Source organism: Ctenopharyngodon idella, chromosome 13, assembly GCF_019924925.1.
Source record: "Ctenopharyngodon idella isolate HZGC_01 chromosome 13, HZGC01, whole genome shotgun sequence".
NCBI lineage: Eukaryota > Metazoa > Chordata > Actinopteri > Cypriniformes > Xenocyprididae > Ctenopharyngodon > Ctenopharyngodon idella.
The window spans coordinates 15530272-15548829 of NC_067232.1; the positions used below are offsets into that span (position 1 = coordinate 15530272).

Here is an 18558-nt window from a genome sequence, read left to right on the forward strand (position 1 = left end):
ATAAGGGTCTTATCTAGCAAAACAATCAGTCATTTTCTAAAAAAAAATAAAAAATTATATACGTTTTAACCATAGACGCTCGTTTTGAACTAGCTCTCTTCTTCTTCTCTATTAGAATTTCGGCAGTGTAGACGCTGCTAAGTGTATTACTGCCCTCCACAGGTCAAAGCTTGAACTAATTGTTATATACTTGCACAAGCATATTGTATATGAGAATTTAGTTCAAACTTTGACCTGTGGAGGGCAGTAATACACTTAGCAGCGTCTACACTGCCGGAATTCTAATAGAGAAGAAGAAGAGAGCTAGTTCAAGACAAGCATCTATGGTTAAAACATATATAATTTTTTATTTTTTTTAGAAAATGACAGATCGTTTCGCTAGATAAGACCCTTATTCCTCGTCTGGTATTGTATAAAGCCCTTTGCACTGAAACTGTAATTTTGACCTTCAACCGTTTGGGGCTAATTAAAGTCCACTATAAGGAGAATAGTCCTTGAATGTTTTCATCAAAAACCTTAATTTCTTTTCGACTGAAGAAAGAAGTCATGGACATCTTGGATGACATGGGGGTGAGTAAATTATCAGGAAATTTTTATTTTAAAATTTATTTTTATTTTTAACACTTGATCGGATTGAAAACCGAAACGAGAGAGTACTGCGCATGTGCAGTGAAGTAGAAATAGTGTAATGACGTTTGAAACGAGCTGTTCTTCCCATTGAATAAAGTGTCATAAATGAGTGTCCTGTCATACTGAAATTCTTTTTCCACTCAGTGTCTGTGAAGTGGAGTAGGATAATGTCCCACCAGTTCTTGTTTCATACTCTCATCCACAGACAATTGGTTTTGGCCCTGGGAAAAAGCGCTTTTACTGCTTGATAAATACAAGCAGCACAACTCGACGGTTCATGTGCTCGTCATCGCCTAAGTAGGACCCGAAATAGATAAATATTAAGTCTGCTTTTTAAAACAAAGAAAAGGAGGATGGTTAGTATGCAACAACAGCGGGATACTCTGTATATTCGTGCAGTGTGCGCATGTCAAAAGATTAAATCCGACCAGAAACTTGTGACATATAAACGTGCACATCAACCCACTTTATTTAGCATTCATGTAAACACTATGTTCGGTTTCATCATTCAGAAAAAGTGTCCATGTAAACATAGCTTATGGGAATTTTTTTTTTAATCAAAAGAGTAAACACAACTACAAGCCAAGTGTACTTAAGTATATCTCCATCAAAAGATTGAGAACAAGTACTGGCTTTTACTTAGACTTTTCTGTCAGTTTAAGTCAAGTATACTTAAGTATAATTTTAAGTAGGGACATTTCTGAAAAAGTAGACTTAAGTATACTTTCTTTTTTAGTTTAAAAGAAGTTAACTAATAGCACACTTGAATATACTTCGTTTTTTTTTGTTTTTTTTTAAGGGAAGACATCCATGAATATGTGCAGCAGAAAGGTCTGAAACCTATTTAGCCTTGAATGTGTTCTCAATTTAACATGGCCTCAAGTACCTTATTTTTTTGTAAAAAAAAGTTGCTACATAATAAAAATATTAAAGAAACAATTTTCTATTAAAACTCCACCACACACCAAAACCTAATGTATGGCTTCTGAATACTTAAATGTGTTTGGAACAATGAGGGTGAGTATTTTGGCGTAAACTATTCCTTTAAAGTGTTTTTGGGCAATAGTTCCGTACTTTAATTTTAACACATTTCCATAACAATGCTAACATTAATCCTGGTCAGTTAAAGGGAGGAAACATGGATTTAGTTGTTTGGAATTCTGTTCACGTTGTGTGTAGGTGGATGGGCCAAAAAACACATTATGCCGGTGTTGGGAAATTGTGCTGACTCCTATTTTGTGACGTTCATTTCTTCAATCTCTCTCAGACACAAAAGAATGGCTTTTTGGAGAGATGATGTTTTCCCGAGACTAAACATCCCAGTGCCAAACAATAAGATGAATATGGCTGATAAACATACAATAAGTAAAAGCATTCACCTGTCAGTGTCTGTTTTTGTGCTAACCCATTGAAATTGTGCTGAATGTGAAAGTGAAATGCAATCAGTTTGAATAATCTCGCTGTGTGGTACACCATTCATCTCCATCAGCACAGGGCAATAAAGCGTATTTTCCATTAACTCTAATTAGGTCTTGGTATTTTCCAGAGCTTATGCCATCTTTAGCCTGAGTAAGTAATGTTGAGTTAACTTCAGCATGTGCTGGATTCTACATTCTCTCTCTATAGACACTCAGATAATTGAGGTCACTTATTCACACTGCATATAGACGAGCATCATAGTCATTGTATTTTTGTTCTTGTTCTTGACTGTCATATTACAAAGCTGGCTGATGTGACTGAGGCTGCCATTCAGAACTTATTTGAGAATGCCTTTTAAATTAGAATTTCCTTAATTTGAACTGATATTGCAGCATGTAGATTTGTAATTTGAATTTAAGTAGAATTTTCATGTCAATACTTATATTTATAAAAAATAATTTATATTAATAATTTATTTTAAACTTTTATTTTATTTGTGGTATAACAAAGTTAAAATTTGTTTTGATGGTTCAGATTGACAATTTTGATAAACAATTTCAACAGTTTTTAATTTAGTCAAGATACATTTTTCTAGTTGAGAATGGCATAGTCAGTCAAAGTAAATGATTTCATTAATAACTCATTTATGGTTTGATGCAAAATTTGGACTAAGGAAAATCCTCTGTTAATGTGTTGAAAACACATGGAAATAGAAAAAACACCAGCAAATTAAGAAAACATCATCATCAATTTGACAACACGTGTGCTGCAAATAACCACAACGGAACCAAATAAACCAAAGCACCTTTCTGTATTTGGTTGCGTTGTGATTATTTGCAGCACGTGTTATCAAACTGGGGCATATGACGGTCCAGGAGACAGAACGAGCAAACAAGAGATTTGAAGAAAAACTGCAGAAAGAGAGACGAGACAGAATACAAAAGAGCTCAAAAGAATATCACTGGAATGAGGGTTTATGACTGGGCGAGTGCTTTAGGACCCGCGTTTATTTTAGGAAAGCATTTTTTTGCGCGTCAGCTGTGATAAACAGTCATCCACTCTCGTATTGCGTGTACCAGTGGCCAGATAGTGAGATTTTTGCAGTTAAACCACTGCACACTGATGACCGCTAGAGAATGTGGTGTTTAGCGTCATTGGTAGTGCGCTCGCTTCGCCTGCCAGCAACGATAGGGCCAAGATTCGAGACCGACTCGGAGCAGGGTGGTTAGGATTGGAGGGTGAGTTTTGGAGGCGGAGCAATGAAGAGAGGGGTGGGTTTGTTTGGGTTGATTTCAAATATCAACAATGTCCAAAAGCGTTTTTCAAAATCTACTTATCTCACCTTTAATTTGCTGGTGTTTTTTCTATTTGCATGGGTTTTCTTCAGTTGCAGCACGCTGAGCTCTCTCGGCCACCGTACTATTCAGTAAATTCCGCTTCCCATCATTCTAACTCAACTTCCAAATTCTATTTCAATTCGAACTCAGTCCAAATCATGAACTGGAAAGGAGCTAATTCTTAAATTAAGATTTTTTTTCCCCCAAAACCTTTTCCTAAACCTTGAATGATGCAAAATTGGGTAACACTTTATTTCTAGACTGTAGACTGTAGTAAACTGTTAGTAGACTGTTAGATTAGGCTTAGGTGTTAGGATTTGGGTTAGCAGAATACATAAGTTGCCATGTAGTTGCAAAGTTATTTATAGTCAGTAAAATGTCTATTGGCGAACCATCAAAGTAAAGTGTTAGCAGATATTAAGCAGACTTTCTACTAGTACTCTAGTGAGAGTTAGTTGACATGTAGTTGCAAACGGGGCCCGATCTTCATGAGTATGTATCTTCATATTTACTTGTTACTTATTAATGTACATTTCTATAACTCTGATTGAATATAAAGTGTCATTTGGCCGCCACTAAGATGGGTCATACCATGAGCAGTTGAAATTTGCTAGAAAACCATGCTCATTTCAGAACGCACATTTATTGCATGGATGTAGCATAAACATAATGTAAGTGTACAAAATGCACATGCTCATTTGACACTCTGCCCTCTTTGGCTTGCTGCTAAACTGAATGCATGAGGCAAATTGTCTGCTTAGGGGCCATTCAGACAGAATGCTTTTTTAACTGCGCAGGTCAGTGCTGGTCTAGACGTGTGTTTTTTAGAAGTTATACTTATTTTAACTTAAGCGCTGCATTTTTAGAATGCCGCGTCATGCACGGGACGCTGCAAAACATTGGAAGAACTAGATATTTAACTCGAGCCTCCATCGCAAGAACGACTTGAGCAGGATGTTTCTCAGTGATACACTACTCAGTTTGACGTACATTATGAGACGTTGCAACTGTAATTCCTCTATATCAGCATTAACAAGTGCATGTCCATCAACAAACCGATGTGTATATTTCTAATTTATTGCGGTGCACATGTGGGAACTGCATCATTAACTGTATCAATAATAGTGCTAACGTTAGCCAAGCACTAACGTGAATGACTGATGTAACATTAAAGTTTGTAAAACAAATCTTGCTCCATCCTTTATCATTACTCAGAGTAGTAAGAACGACAGACAATCTGCAATAATGGACACAATTTTAGGTAATAGTGAGTCACAGCTGATTTGCAGAAGTATTTCAGCAAGACAGTAATAACATAAGTTAGCCGATTAGCTGGAGACATATACAATATAAAACACAAAATTACGTATTTTGAACACCCAGTAGAAAATATATACATCAATAATTAATCATACTCCCAGGCTGTGATTCTGAGGAACAAGTTAGTCCAAATAAAGTGACTATTGTCCTATCTTTAATGGCATTTTGTAAATCCCATTTAGACCTCATTTGAGAAGCAATCGTGAAAATGTTGTATCGCTGTGGTAATTTTAACCACTGACTCTTCACATTCTCATTCTTTGGGAGTTTTAACAAAGAGAATTTGCTGTTGCTGAGCAGAAAACTGCATCTTCTCGACATGTATACAACACGAACCAGCTACAGTGTTTGAGGGTGGGTCAAAGTAAACGTTGTTCGCGGGCAGCCAATGAAGACCATAGGTGGGCATTAGGCAAATACACTATATTGCCAAAAGTTTTGGGATGCCTACCTTTACGTGCACATGAACTTTAATGACATCCCATTCTTAATCCGTAGGGTTCAATGTGGAGTTGGCCCACCCTTTGCAGCAATAACAGCCTCAACTCTTCTGGGAAGGCTTTCCACAAGGTTTAGGAGTGTGTTTATGGGAATTTTTGACCATTCTTCTAGAAGCGCATTTGTGAGGTCAGGCAGTGATGTTGGCGAGAAGGCCTGGCTCACAGTCTCCGCTCTAATTCATCCCAAAGGTGTTCTGTCAGGGTTGAGGTCAGGACTCTGTGCAGGCCAGTCAAGTTCCTCCACACCAAACTCACTCATCCATGTCTTTATGGACCTTGCTTTGTGCACTGGTGCGCAGTCATGTTGGAACAGGAAGGATGCGCTGACCCCGCTCTGTGATTTTACGTGGCCTACTTCTTCGTGGCTGAGTTGCTGTTGTTCCCAATTGCTTCCACTTTGTTATGATACCACTAACAGTTGACCGTGGAATATTTAGTAGTGAGGAAATTTCACAAATGGACTTATTGCACAGGTGGCAACCTATCATGGTACCACGCTTGAATTCACTGAGCTCCTGAGAGCGACCCATTCTTTCACAAATGTTTGTAGAAACAGTCTGCATGCCTAGGTGCTTGATTTTATACACCTGTGGCCATGGAAGTGATTGAAACACCTGAATTCAATGATTTGGAGGGGTGTCCCAATACTTTTGGCAATATAGTGTATGTTACTTTGATGTGTGGCCGTTACGGAAGTGGGATTCGAATTCCTAACGACTTGTTTAGGCTGTTCAGAGTCGATTCTTTCTTTTGAAAGACAATAAATATAGTTATTAAGTTATTATCTCCCCCCAACCTCCCAAAAAATGCCCACCCAGGATATCTGCCAGCCCACCCTTCTGTCGGTGCCAAGAACCAGGCCTGGATGCAAAGTTACTTATAGTTAGTAGAATGTCTAAAGTGAACCATCAAAATAAAGTGTAACCCAAAATTGTCACCGAACTACATAACAACTTGCAATATGGAGACAGAGAGCAGCTTGGATTGTGTGTTGTATGTCAGGTATTAGTGTTTACTTGGTCTTTATGTCTTTTTTCATTGGCTCTAAGATTCTGTTTAGTTAGCTTTGCATCTTTATATGGGACCCCTGGGACATAGCGCCTCTGATTCGCTGCTTTTATGGCTCTGGACTGCCTTTAAGGACTCAGTGCAGGCTTGCACGGCAGATTTAAAGAGCCTTGACTTTAAAAAAAAGTGCTCTGCTCAGCCCTTCTTTCTGTGTGTGTTGTTGCCAGCATCCAGGGTTTTGATCACGTCTCACCATTGTGGCAAAATATGACAGGTATATGGAGGCAAGCTTTCCAAGAGGATGCAGATTAGCATAGTGCATCACCTACAAATTCATCTCTCAGCTTGGAAAGAAAATAGTGATTCTCCTTGCAATGCACAAGATAATATCCTTAGAATATATTGAACTTATTGATAGCAAACAGACACAGTTGGTAAACATGATACTTATTGTGAGTGAAAATATTGAGGCAGACAGGTAATGATAGCCTGAACATGACAGATATGCTGTTTGGCAGTCTGAGAGAAACCTCTGCATGACTGTTAGAGATAATCTGCTGTGACACAGAGGGTCATAGAAACTATGTTCCAAGAAATATATCCAAAGTGAAATCCTAATTTTCTCTCGGCCTGGGATGTTTTCCTCCTCGGAAATCCCTGTCATATTGATCCATTTGAAACTGTCATGCTTGGTAATAGCAAAGATAATCTTACATAAAGCCAGGTTGCATGTCTGCCCACTTCCTCTCGAGACGATTTACCACCACCCGCTCACAATGAATAAATAAACAGAGAAAGGAGATAGAATCTTATATTTCGTTCTATGTGGGTCTTAATTGTGCAACAGAGGTGACAAGCCTGAATAAAAGAAAACTGCTGAAAATTTCCATTGAATTGATGGGTCTGTGAGAGTAATGTGACATTAAATATATGGCAACATTTGTTCAACATCAGTTTCTGCTTAAAACCTGAGAGCGATCCTAACCTTTAACCAATGCCAAATGCTGATGTTTGCCTAGTAATTAACATGAGTCATTCAGAATGACATTTTTCCCCAGTTTTGGTGAATTAGTATTTTAAGAAACATTTGTGTGGAAATATTATGAAATATGATGTATCCACCAATATTTTTTGAAGATGGATGGATGGATGGATAGAGGATATACTCTTAAAAATGAAGGTTCCAAAAGAGTGTTTTCTCAACAATGCTATAGAAGAACCATTTTTGGTTCCCTCAAAGAATCTTTCAGTGAAAGAACCTATTTCTCCTTTTTAAACTATAAAGAACCTTTTGTTCAATGGAAAGGTTCTTTGTGGAACCATCAATGCCACTAAAGAACCTTTATTTTTAAGAGTATTCAATGAGAGCCAGTGGGTCCAGTGATGTTTTGGATCCCATTGACTTTTATTATATAGACAAACACAGTTAAAACATTTCTTCAAAATACTTATTAAAATTTAAAAGGTACAGACCAAAAATATTTATGATCATTGCATATCAAACATTTTTGTCCAATCAAATGCTCTCTCAAATGTCAATGTCCATTCCACAAATACCACCTTCCTCCCACTAATAGAAAGCAGCAAATCATGGTTCATGGCTGTGACGTAACTTACAGTTATTGACCATTTATATATTTCTATGTACCCAAACCTCCTGTTTCAATATGAAATACATCAACCGAGGAACTAAAACTGGCATTTCAAATCAATTTCATGGGGTATTTACTCTGTCTAAAGTTCTTGCCTAATACAACCATCACCCTATCCTTTTTTAGATCAGGAATCATATCTCAGACATCTATATGCAGCTCTAAATAGCCAATACTTATGTTTCATGTATGACTAAACCTGACATTTGTGTGCTATTAAGGGAAACTGTGCATAAAGAGACTGTGAGAAAGGTTTCAGTATCGACTTCACTAGCATCCGTAACAGCCTCTCTCTTGCTCTCAGAAAGTCTTTGTCTTTACCTCTGATCAATATTACCAAATTAACATTTCCAACCCCCATTTCAAAACCACAAACCCTCTAAATTAGTCATTAGAAACGTGTCTCAGAGGCAGCACAATCTGTGAGTAAAACCTGCACTCATTCAATAGTGGATAAAGCAATTTCACCCTTACATTCACCTCAGGCACACACACACATAAACAAATGGGCAATACTCATCACAGTTTTTTATGCACTACTTGACAAAACATCAGGTGATTTTTATTTTTATTTTTCTAACAATAAAGATTTTAATATATTTTTATATTGTAATAATTTCACATGCAATCTCCAAATTAATGTAGAAACAACATAGAGACAGTATATTTTAAATATTTGCTCTAACAGGAAGTATCCAGAATCAAAGCAGTTATCAAACACTTCACAGACTTCATTACATAATTTAGATTAAAATATAGATTCATTTTTATTAAAGCTACAAAAGTTATTCAATTAAGAGAAGTGAGTGATTTTCTTTTTCTTTTGTTTTTTGATTAACATTAATGACAGACTGTAGCAGGTTTATTAGCCTGCTGTCACTTTAAGACCTGCCGCACATGACGCGGATCTGCATCCTATTTCCCCCAACGCTTTCCCCTGGTTTCACAGACTAAAATGCATGTTTGAGCTGTTTAAACTCAAAGCAACATGCACTAACAAATCTTAAAATATGTCAGTGCCATTGTTTAGTCTCAAGATGCACACCAGTAATATTTTTTTCTAAGACACGTTTATAAAAGCAACTTAAATGCCCTAATTGAACTAAGGCCTGGCTTAATCTAAGCCCTGTCTGTGAAACCGGGCCTTTATTTAACTCATTTAAGACTGTGCTTACGAGAATACCTGACAAAATGGGCATTTTAGCATAATTTTGTGTGTTTTTGTCCATTCAAGCGTGAAAGAGAACTCATTGTGGCCGGTGTTAGTAGGTAGCACAATTTCGTCAGTGGTAAATGCTACCAGCATCATATTCATGAGGTTTGAGGCTTTATTAACATCCTATCCTACCCCTACTCTAAACCTACCCTTAAAACAATGCAAATATAGTGTTGGTAGCACAATCTAATAGGTAGCATTATTCGTCAGAACACTGCCGCGCTGTCTGAAGCGGCTTTCTGTGTGCACGAGTCGTGTGTGTCCAATGCTAACTCACGACCAGGTGGCTAATTCGTACGAATTCGTACAACCTTACTCGTACCAATTCGTACAATTTGTCTAAACCCTAGTGACTGGTAGGTTTAGGGGCAGGGTTAGGGGTACAAATTCATACGAATTGGCAACTCATACAATATGTACGATTTAGCAAAAAAACATACGAGTTTGTATGAGTGAGGTCATACGAATTCGTACGAAATTAGCCACCTTGTAAAATACATACAAATTGACGTGAGATCGGGTTGGTGTGTCTGTCACACAGACAGGAGATTCACAGACAGCGCGCAAGTACCGCACTACGTTCTCTTTTATGTCACGCTCGAATGGTTTAAAAGCATTTGCTTGAATAAGAGCATGATCATATAATGTAATGATAGCTAAAGGATGACAGAAAAAACGGATTCTGCGTTAATTGCACTATATATTTTTAACGTGTTAAACTGAAAAAATTAATCGCATACGTTAACGCATTCATTTTGAAAGCACTAGTAAATATACAAAGTATAGAGGGATCATACAAGGGCGATTCCGTTAGCTTTGTTTTGTAGTAGCTGGTTTCTAGCTGGTCTACACTGGTCACTGTCCAACAACCATGTTCCAAAAAGCTGTTTGACCACCTTTAGATGGTATGATCAAGATGGACCAGCAAATGACCACCTTAGACCAGCTAGAAACCTTCAACCAATGTAGCTTATCATCTTAAACTACATTCTCCATGGAGTATGTTACAGGTATAAACTGAACAAAATGGAATCTTAAATAACAGAATATTTGGATTATGCAGTATAATGAACAGTTAAATATTGATTTACATTATCAAATCTAGATCAGAGATGTCATGCATAGGTAGCAGGGGATTTCAGCTTCCAGTGTGCTGCATTAGAGTAATTGCTTTTTAGATCCATTGATCTTTGAGAGCATTAGCTTGGTGATAATTTGAATTAGTCCACTGTTTCTCAGGCCTGAAATTCTCTCTTCTAAACATGATCAGCCAAATCTATGATCTCTGAGTTAACATCTAAAAGCGAGACGTTTCAGGTGTGATTGTTCAACTGATTATTTTCATTCATCATGTAGTCAATGTAAGGCTTCTTAGGGTCAGTTGACTGCTGACTAATGCACTGACTCTAAGCTAAGACCCATTTGAAAGAGAGATAAGGTAGACTTTATTCCATTCGATGCGAAAACGAATGCGTAAAGATGAGATAATTGTTGGAGAAACAGAAATAGCCTGTTCTGGTTCCTGTGGTTAAGTTACCATTTTAGAAAAATGTGTTTTTTTGATGGAGAATGGAAAAGGTATGATAACCAAATCAACAAGGGATATAGCACATAGACACATGCTTTCAAATACTAATATAAGATTTGTAAGGGTTATAATAACATTATTCTTCTTTTTCTGCAGAAAAGTGCCCCAAAATATTAAGATTAAGCTGCATTTGCTATTTCAGATGGAGAGATTTTAGACAGAATGTTATCTACTTTATATTCAAATAAGCTACACCCCTGAGATGGTGAGCAGCATGAATAAGTTGTTTCAGAATGGAAACGCACACACGAAAAAATGATGACAAAGTCAATCTGCTACCTGCAATTGCTCCACCAGCCTAAATGAAAAATGACCTTAACTGACAGATTTTAGTTTGATGACTTCATCCAAGATCCAAAATGTATCTTACATGCTTTCTTCTGGCATGTGACCAAAATTGGCTGTGAAAGATAAATGATTTTCTTCACTGCATGTGAACAAACAAGTGTGTGTTCTTTTAATTGAGAACATAAAACATTTATCTTGTCAGCACCTACAGTGTTTCAACAGTTTTGCCCTTTAGCGTGGTCTTTTACCGCCACTAACAAGACAGGAAAAAATAGCTGGATTATAAATGAAAATAGAAAAAAAGAGTCTGTCTAACTGGTCTCATGCTCTCCTGAAAATAAAATAAATTCTTTTCTCACTTTTGCTCATTTGTTTCAGTGAGATTTTTTTTTTTAAGAATTGTATAAACCTTATATAAATATTGCAAATACAAATATATATTATACAGGAAATATATAAATACAGATGTGATATTGTTTTTATACAACAGTTCATTAAACAAGAAGTTAATATTGAGTAACTTAAATGTACTTCCACAGAGTGGTTGATGTGTTTCGTCTCTGAATGAATCCAGTGTTGTGAATGAGTCATTGAATCATTCACTCTAAAAATCGGTTGATAAAGATGCTCATAAAAGATGGTCATTCGTTTTGTTCTCGAATTAATCAGCATTTTTAAATGAATTGGTTTTGAACAAATGGTCGCTGTGTTCGAAACTGCATACTGTATAGCAAGTACTGCATTTGGTTTGAAACTTGCTTCACTTCACTGCCATTCACAACTTCTCTCCCATAGCCTCATTGTGTCCATTGGATACGCACTACAGAAAGTAGTAAGTGATTTAGGTACATTCCGCTTATTGTTTTATGAATACTATGAATTCGGACTTACTGCTCGGCTCACATACTATATAGTATGGAAGTAGGCATAATCGGACACATTTTTTGTTTTAGAAAGTTAGAAAGTTTTTGAGCAAATAGCTGAATTAATGATTCAATGACTCACTCATAAAGGCAGCCACTTGTTTTATTCTGGAATGAATGAGCGTTTTTGAACAAATCGGTTGAGTGAATGTGACTCATTCAAAGACAATAACTTGATGTAACTTGCCGAAAGAGCTGGATGGATGTCAAGATTTAATCGGTTCCTCTCACAAACTTGTATGGATTTTTTTTTTTTTTTATGATGTTTTGATGGTTTTCCATAATTTTTGAAGTTTGAAAGCTCCAGTCTTCTTCTTTTTTTTTTTTTTTTTTTTTTTTTTGTAATTGCATAAAAAAATAAAAATAAAAATAAATTCTTGGGTTTGAAATTCTATGGTGGTGAGTAAATGATGACAGATTTATTTGTTTTTTTTATTATTTGGGAGGGAAAAATGGGTGTAAATACTTGCTCAGCCACATTTTTTTTTTTTTTTTTTTAAATGAAAGTAACTGAAATGTAGGCTACTTCAATAGAAATTGTTTATGTAAAATCGATACTGTGATTTAACCATGAAATAGGGTCCTAAAAGTCTGTGTCCTTTCATCATGAGGGATCAGGATTCTAAGAAGAGCACTACCAACCTGGTTTCTGGGATTTAAGACTATCCGAGTTGCTTGAAGCAGATACTCAAGTGGTTATTACTGTGTCTGCATTATGTACTGAAAAGGTCAATCTACACTGGATTCTCTGGCTGGGCTACTAGACATTTCGTGACAAAGAACAGGTCAGCGTGGACATGCCTCTGAAAAAAAAAAGCCCTTTCCAGGGATTTCTCCAGCCTTCCAGTGCATTTTGAGTAGCTCTTGTCAGAAAGTAATCTCTCGCCTAGTGCAGTTGAAAAGAAACCTCTATGCATGAAATACTGTACTTGTACTATGTGTTATGGTTCATAATGCATTGTCACGTTAAATAAAATTGAGCATTAATACTGTCTGCTGTTTGCAGAGGCAGTGTAATGAATCTTTAATGATGCTTTCTGAAATGCGTGGTTCATCTAAATTGACCCAGTGCAGAACAGCTACTACAGCTATAACTTTGTTGAATTAAAAGAGGATAAACTCCCCCTTAAATGAGATGAGAGGGTATTTATATACTTTTTATTTAGGTGAAGTGCTTTCATATAAGAAACCAAAAGGATTGCCATTGACAGCTGGGGAAAAGGTCACATTTCCTCTTAAACCTAAACGTACCACTTTTTCTAGCATTACGAACGTGTCAGCGGTGTGATCTTAAAATCTATTATAAGACCACATTCTTCTATAAGATGCACAAATCACTTAAAAGACACCAATGGAAAACTTTTAAAATACATGACCTGTACACCACTTAGTGCTCAAACACTTTCTCAGAGTGAGCCTATCGAATTTAGCGGCAAGAATTAGTTTTTGAGACTAATTCTAAATGAAAGTCTGCTGATTGACACGGCAGGCTATTGATCTGTTTATACGTGGCCACTTAACAGTCCTGAACTCATCTGAGAACCTATTCAGAGGTAATCAAAAATGCCATGTAGCCCCAACAATCAAAGCTCACCAAATTACTCGCTCCATTTTCTTGATCCACTGAGGCTGGTTACTGTCCTTTTGAGAGTTCTTACAAAAGAAATCAACGGACAGAGTATTGATCACAGGAGGTGTGGTAAATGGAGGCTCTGACAAGATGGCTCTGAACACACCTCTTCATGTTGATGGCTCGCTTGGGGGGAAAGTGGTTTTCTATTAAACGGTACATGGCAAAACAAGAGGCTTGATGAAACCACGGTTAGCATTAATAAAAGCTTGGCTGCACAGACCTTCATGAGAAATATGATCTGGTAGCTGAAAAGGCAATATATAAGGGCGCAGATTAACATGAGACAGATGCTAAGTTTAGATGCTGGGTTAATGACATTCTGAGGTAATGAAAAAGTTAAGAATTCATTAAACAGTTAAACTGTATTTGCTTGTAGTATATCTGCACAAAAATCTGCATCTTTCAAGTCATGTTGGAAAAATTGTATTTACAAGCACCTTCATAAGTTGAAAAAAAAAAAACAATGCAAAAACACACTTGGATGCTAAGTTTAGATGCACACCTGCATCATTTTGTAAATTAGAGTTGAACATTTTTTGTAAAAATGGTACCTCATCATCTTGCAGCCACCAAAGTGATTTGAATGCACATGATGTTGTAATTATGACTGCCCAACTCATAAATACGAACATTCCAGTCAGGCTTTAATACACTAATATTCACTATAGAGTGCTGCAGTGATGACATTGTTATGACATTGATAACATACTAACATTTGTTCATCGTGACAATCTTCACAAATGCACACAATTTTTATGAATTTTGTCTAGTCTAAATACAGAATTAAAAAGCTAAGTGAAGGCTATAAGCGAACTACAACTTTTTCAGTCTTTATTTAAAAAACCTTTACCCTGAAAATTTGTGTTAGAATCGTTTGCAAGATAATGATTATAAACACAATTAAAGCTGCAAGCAGCGATGAAAGGGCCCTCGCACCTGGGGCCACCACCACCCGGTGGCCTTAGGAAAACAGTGAATAGTGGGTGTATGCGAGTAAATACAGTTGAAATATGGCAAAGTCATTTCGACGTGCCACACTTCCTGCTGCCAACAGGTGGCACTTTGTTTCGTGGCGTTGATCGCAAACATTAGCACTTAGTCAAGTGCTGCATGATTTAATGTGTTTCTAGTATGTTTGGTACTTCCTGGCATATTCAAATGTGTCTCTGGGAGTAAATTACAATGTAAAACATGTCATTTCCTGTTGTCAGCAGTTAGCGCTATAACTAACTGAATATTGGCATAGAGATGTCTTCAGGCCAGGACTCATATCAAACATGTGAAGTTTGGGGCAGATTGGACACTGTATGCCTGACTTACAACAGCTTCCTCCTTCATGGCAAAACATTCCGACTTTGTCAGTCTGCCACGGACACGCCCTTCAGTGAAAATTCAAGATCTTCGCAATGTAACATTGCTAAGGCCTTAAGATTAGACTGTGATTAACTCCTCATTGAGATTTAATCAGATCAACATAATATTTGGTCAGTGTAAAATATTTCATTTCCTGTTGCCCGCAGGTGGCGCTATGACTGTAACTGAATATTGCATTGTAGATGTCTTCAGGTCAGGACTCTAATAAAACATGTGAAGTTTGGGGCAGATCGGACATTGTATGCCCAAGTTACAACAACTTCCTGTTTCATGGCGAAACATCAAACTTTGTCAGGCCGCCATGGACACACCCTTCAACGAAAACTGAAGATCTTCGCAATTTAACGTCGCAAAGGCCTTTAGATTAGACTGACCAAATATGACCTTGATCTCATTAAAGCTCTAGGAGGAGTTTGTTAAAGTACAATGTCTGGAAATGGCAAAAACTGCAAAAATTTTGCAGAGAAAAATAAAAAAATATTTCACTTCCTCTTGGGTTTACAGATTTTGCACTCAGGGACTTTTTTGTAGGTATTGGGCTGTTACATGTGTCTACCGAATTTCATACCTGTACGTGAAACGTAGCTCGAATGGCACTTAATTGAAATTTTGTATGTGACGCTATCGAGCCATTTTGCCACACCTAATTCTGAAACCCATATCAGATGTAAAATTTCACCACTTCTGACGCATGTGCAAAGTTTCATGAGTTTTTGAGCATGTTTAGGCCCTCAAAAATGCGATTCATTTTAGAGAAGAATAATTGAGCAATTACAATAGGGTCCTCACACCATCGGTGCTCGGGCCCTAACGAGGCTGTAAAAGCAGACTAGTGAATAGATGAGTTTACCTGTAAGGTGTGATGCCGTTTAATGTCCCCGAAAACCTCTGTGGTCCCATTTTGCCACTTGTTAGAAACTGCCTATTTCAAGATGAGTAAAAGCTTTAAAAAATCACAAGGGGGTATTGCTTATGTATTTAACATGTAGAATAAAATGTGAAAATATCTTTAGCTTGTGTTAACCACACACCTTATTTCAGGCATTTAACCAAAAAGCCATCAAAACACATATTGACTTCCAGGTGTTGGCACTGGAAGTGTTAAGGTCCGTTCACATATCGCGTGAAAAGCGCGGCCGCGCCGCTTTCTCCTTCTTTCCAAAGCGTTTGTGCTCCCGTGGCGTCTGTTGTTGCTATGCAACCGTGAACTGTGCTCTCCATGACGACGAGGATGCTTCAGCAAAGGATAAATTGATTTCTAGCCCTTGCATTAGCTTTACTACTAAATATATTTATGGAGATGAGATATAAAAACCCGCCCTGTACAGCTATGATCAGCGGTTCGCCTGAGCTTTCTATGTTTTGTTACGGAAAGGCTGACGCTGATCGGTTGGTTCTTGTCACATGACCTGCGGGGCACTTGTGGCATTCTGAAAAGTTGAGAATTTTTCATCTCGATGCACCTGAAAAACACACCGCATGCGTGTTGCGACCGCGTCGCTTCCATTATGAGCGCGCCTGCCGCGCGGCTACATTTGAAATAACGAATTTGAGCGCGCAAAAGACGCAATATGTGAACGGCCCCTTAAAATGCTAACTCGTTTCCGGGTTTTGGCCTACTATAATACATCATCCCTGCTGCAACCTATAACGAATTGCAATTTAGTTTAGCCAATCAGTTGATCAGACTGTGCTGAAAGTATATATTGTGGCAATTGTGGCCTAATAGTTAGAGAGTCGGACTTGTAACCCGAAAGTTGCGGTTTCGAGTTTCAGTACTTGCAGGAATTGTATGTGGGGAAAGTCAATGAACAGCGCTCTCTTCCACTCTCATTACCCACAACTGAGGTGCCCTTGAGCAAGGCACCTAACCCCCAGTCACTCCCCGGGCGCTGCAGCAAAATGGCTGCCCACTGCAAGTACACTTGGATGTGTGCACTTGGATGGGTGAAATGCAGAGCACAAATTCTGAGCACCATACTAGGCCACACGTCACATCACATTAACTTTTTCACTTTCACTTTAAAGGGACATGAGACTGAGTAAATGACTGATTTTTTTTTTTTTTTTTAATTATTCCTTTAAAATATGTCATTTTTATATGGAAACAGTTTGTGTACATTTCTATCATGATCATGTCAGTTATTCTTTAAATGATGCTCAGAGGTTTGAAAACAGCATTATGGCACACATCTGGAAGCATAGTGTAAACCAGGCATAGGCAACGTCGTTCCCAGAGTGCTGCTGTCCTGGAGAGTTTAACTCCAACCCTAATCAAACACACCTGAACAAGCTAATCATTGTCATCAGGATCACTAAGGCTACAGGCAGGTTATTTTTTTATCAGGGTTGAAGCTAAACTCTGCAGCACAGCAGCACTCCAGGACCGATGTTTCCTATCCCTGGTGTAGATGAACACACTTGTATTCCTCTGTGATGAATGGTGGGACATTAGGGTTTTAGTTTTATCATAAGCAGTAAAGGGATCCTACAAATATCCCATGGCTTTCACTGTAACTGATAATATCTTGTATAGTTAGGAAGATAAATGCTGTATTGCAAAGAGCTGCATGTTTTGTCCATTCTTTCCATCCTCTTTTCCAGATTTCCGTTCTGCTTGTCCTCTGCAAGAGGACTGAACTGTAATTTAGAGCTCAATATATCATCTGCATTTGCCAGGGATGGCTTTGACAGTCTGAAAACCCAGCATAACATATTTCTTGCAGTCGAGTCTCTCACTGCCTTTGTGGGCAACTAAAAATATTGCATGCACGTATTTGCAGAGTTGGGCAAATTACTTCCAAAATATAATACATTATATATTACTAGTTACTGTCATTTGAAAATAATTAGTTACATTACAATATTACTGTATCTGAATTGTAATGCGTTACACTACTTTTGCATTAATTTTGAGTTACTTTCACCAAAATAACCACAGAAGTATGACGTATAAAATGCTAAAATGTAGTTTATTGCTGCTTATTATACATCCAGTGGAGGGCGATGTGGTATAGCATAATGCCAGTGATCCTCCAGGCGGTCTTGGAGATAACTTCAATTTTTTGAGACAACTTAAAATGAATATAAATATATTAATATAATTTGTTAATTGTATTATTAGGTTAAATGAAATATTAACAAACACCACCTCTGCGTATTCTGCGATTGTTTCGGAGCAGCCTTCACCGTTTCTCATCTCATCGTTTTCTGTGTGAAATACAGACTGGCGGCTCAAAACACCCAACCGCATCAGTATAGTATACGCAAACTACATCTCTCAGTTGAATAAAGAAAACCAGTGTCGGTAATAAAGTTTTGATGGATGACGATTGTAATGAAAGTAAAGACGATTACAGTGACATACATGAGTCGTACATTAGGCATGCACGAGTCCGTTATTATTGATGAGCAAACAAACCCTGTGTGCGCTCGCGGCTCACTGATACACAATATTGCCAAAAGTATTGGGACACCCCTCCAAATCATTGAATTCAGGTGTTCCACTCACTTCAATGGCCACAGGTGTATATAATCAAGTACCTAGGCATGCAGACTGCTTCTACAAACATTTGTGAAAGAATGGCACACTCTCAGGAGCTCAGTGAATGCAAGAGTGGTACCGTGATAGGTTGCCACCTGTGCAATAAGTCCATTCGTGAAATTTCCT

General features: G+C 37.6%; 1 long non-coding RNA gene across 1 annotated transcript in view; it reads left to right on the forward strand.

Annotated features, from left to right (window-relative positions):
• The first annotated feature begins 304 nt into the window (after positions 1 to 304).
• Positions 305 to 18558, forward strand: part of LOC127525189 (uncharacterized) — a 43851-nt gene continuing 25597 nt past the window's right edge. Inside the window, exon 1 of the long non-coding RNA XR_007933274.1 lies at positions 305 to 570. This is a non-coding gene — a long non-coding RNA (uncharacterized LOC127525189). The remainder of the gene's footprint in view (positions 571 to 18558) is intronic.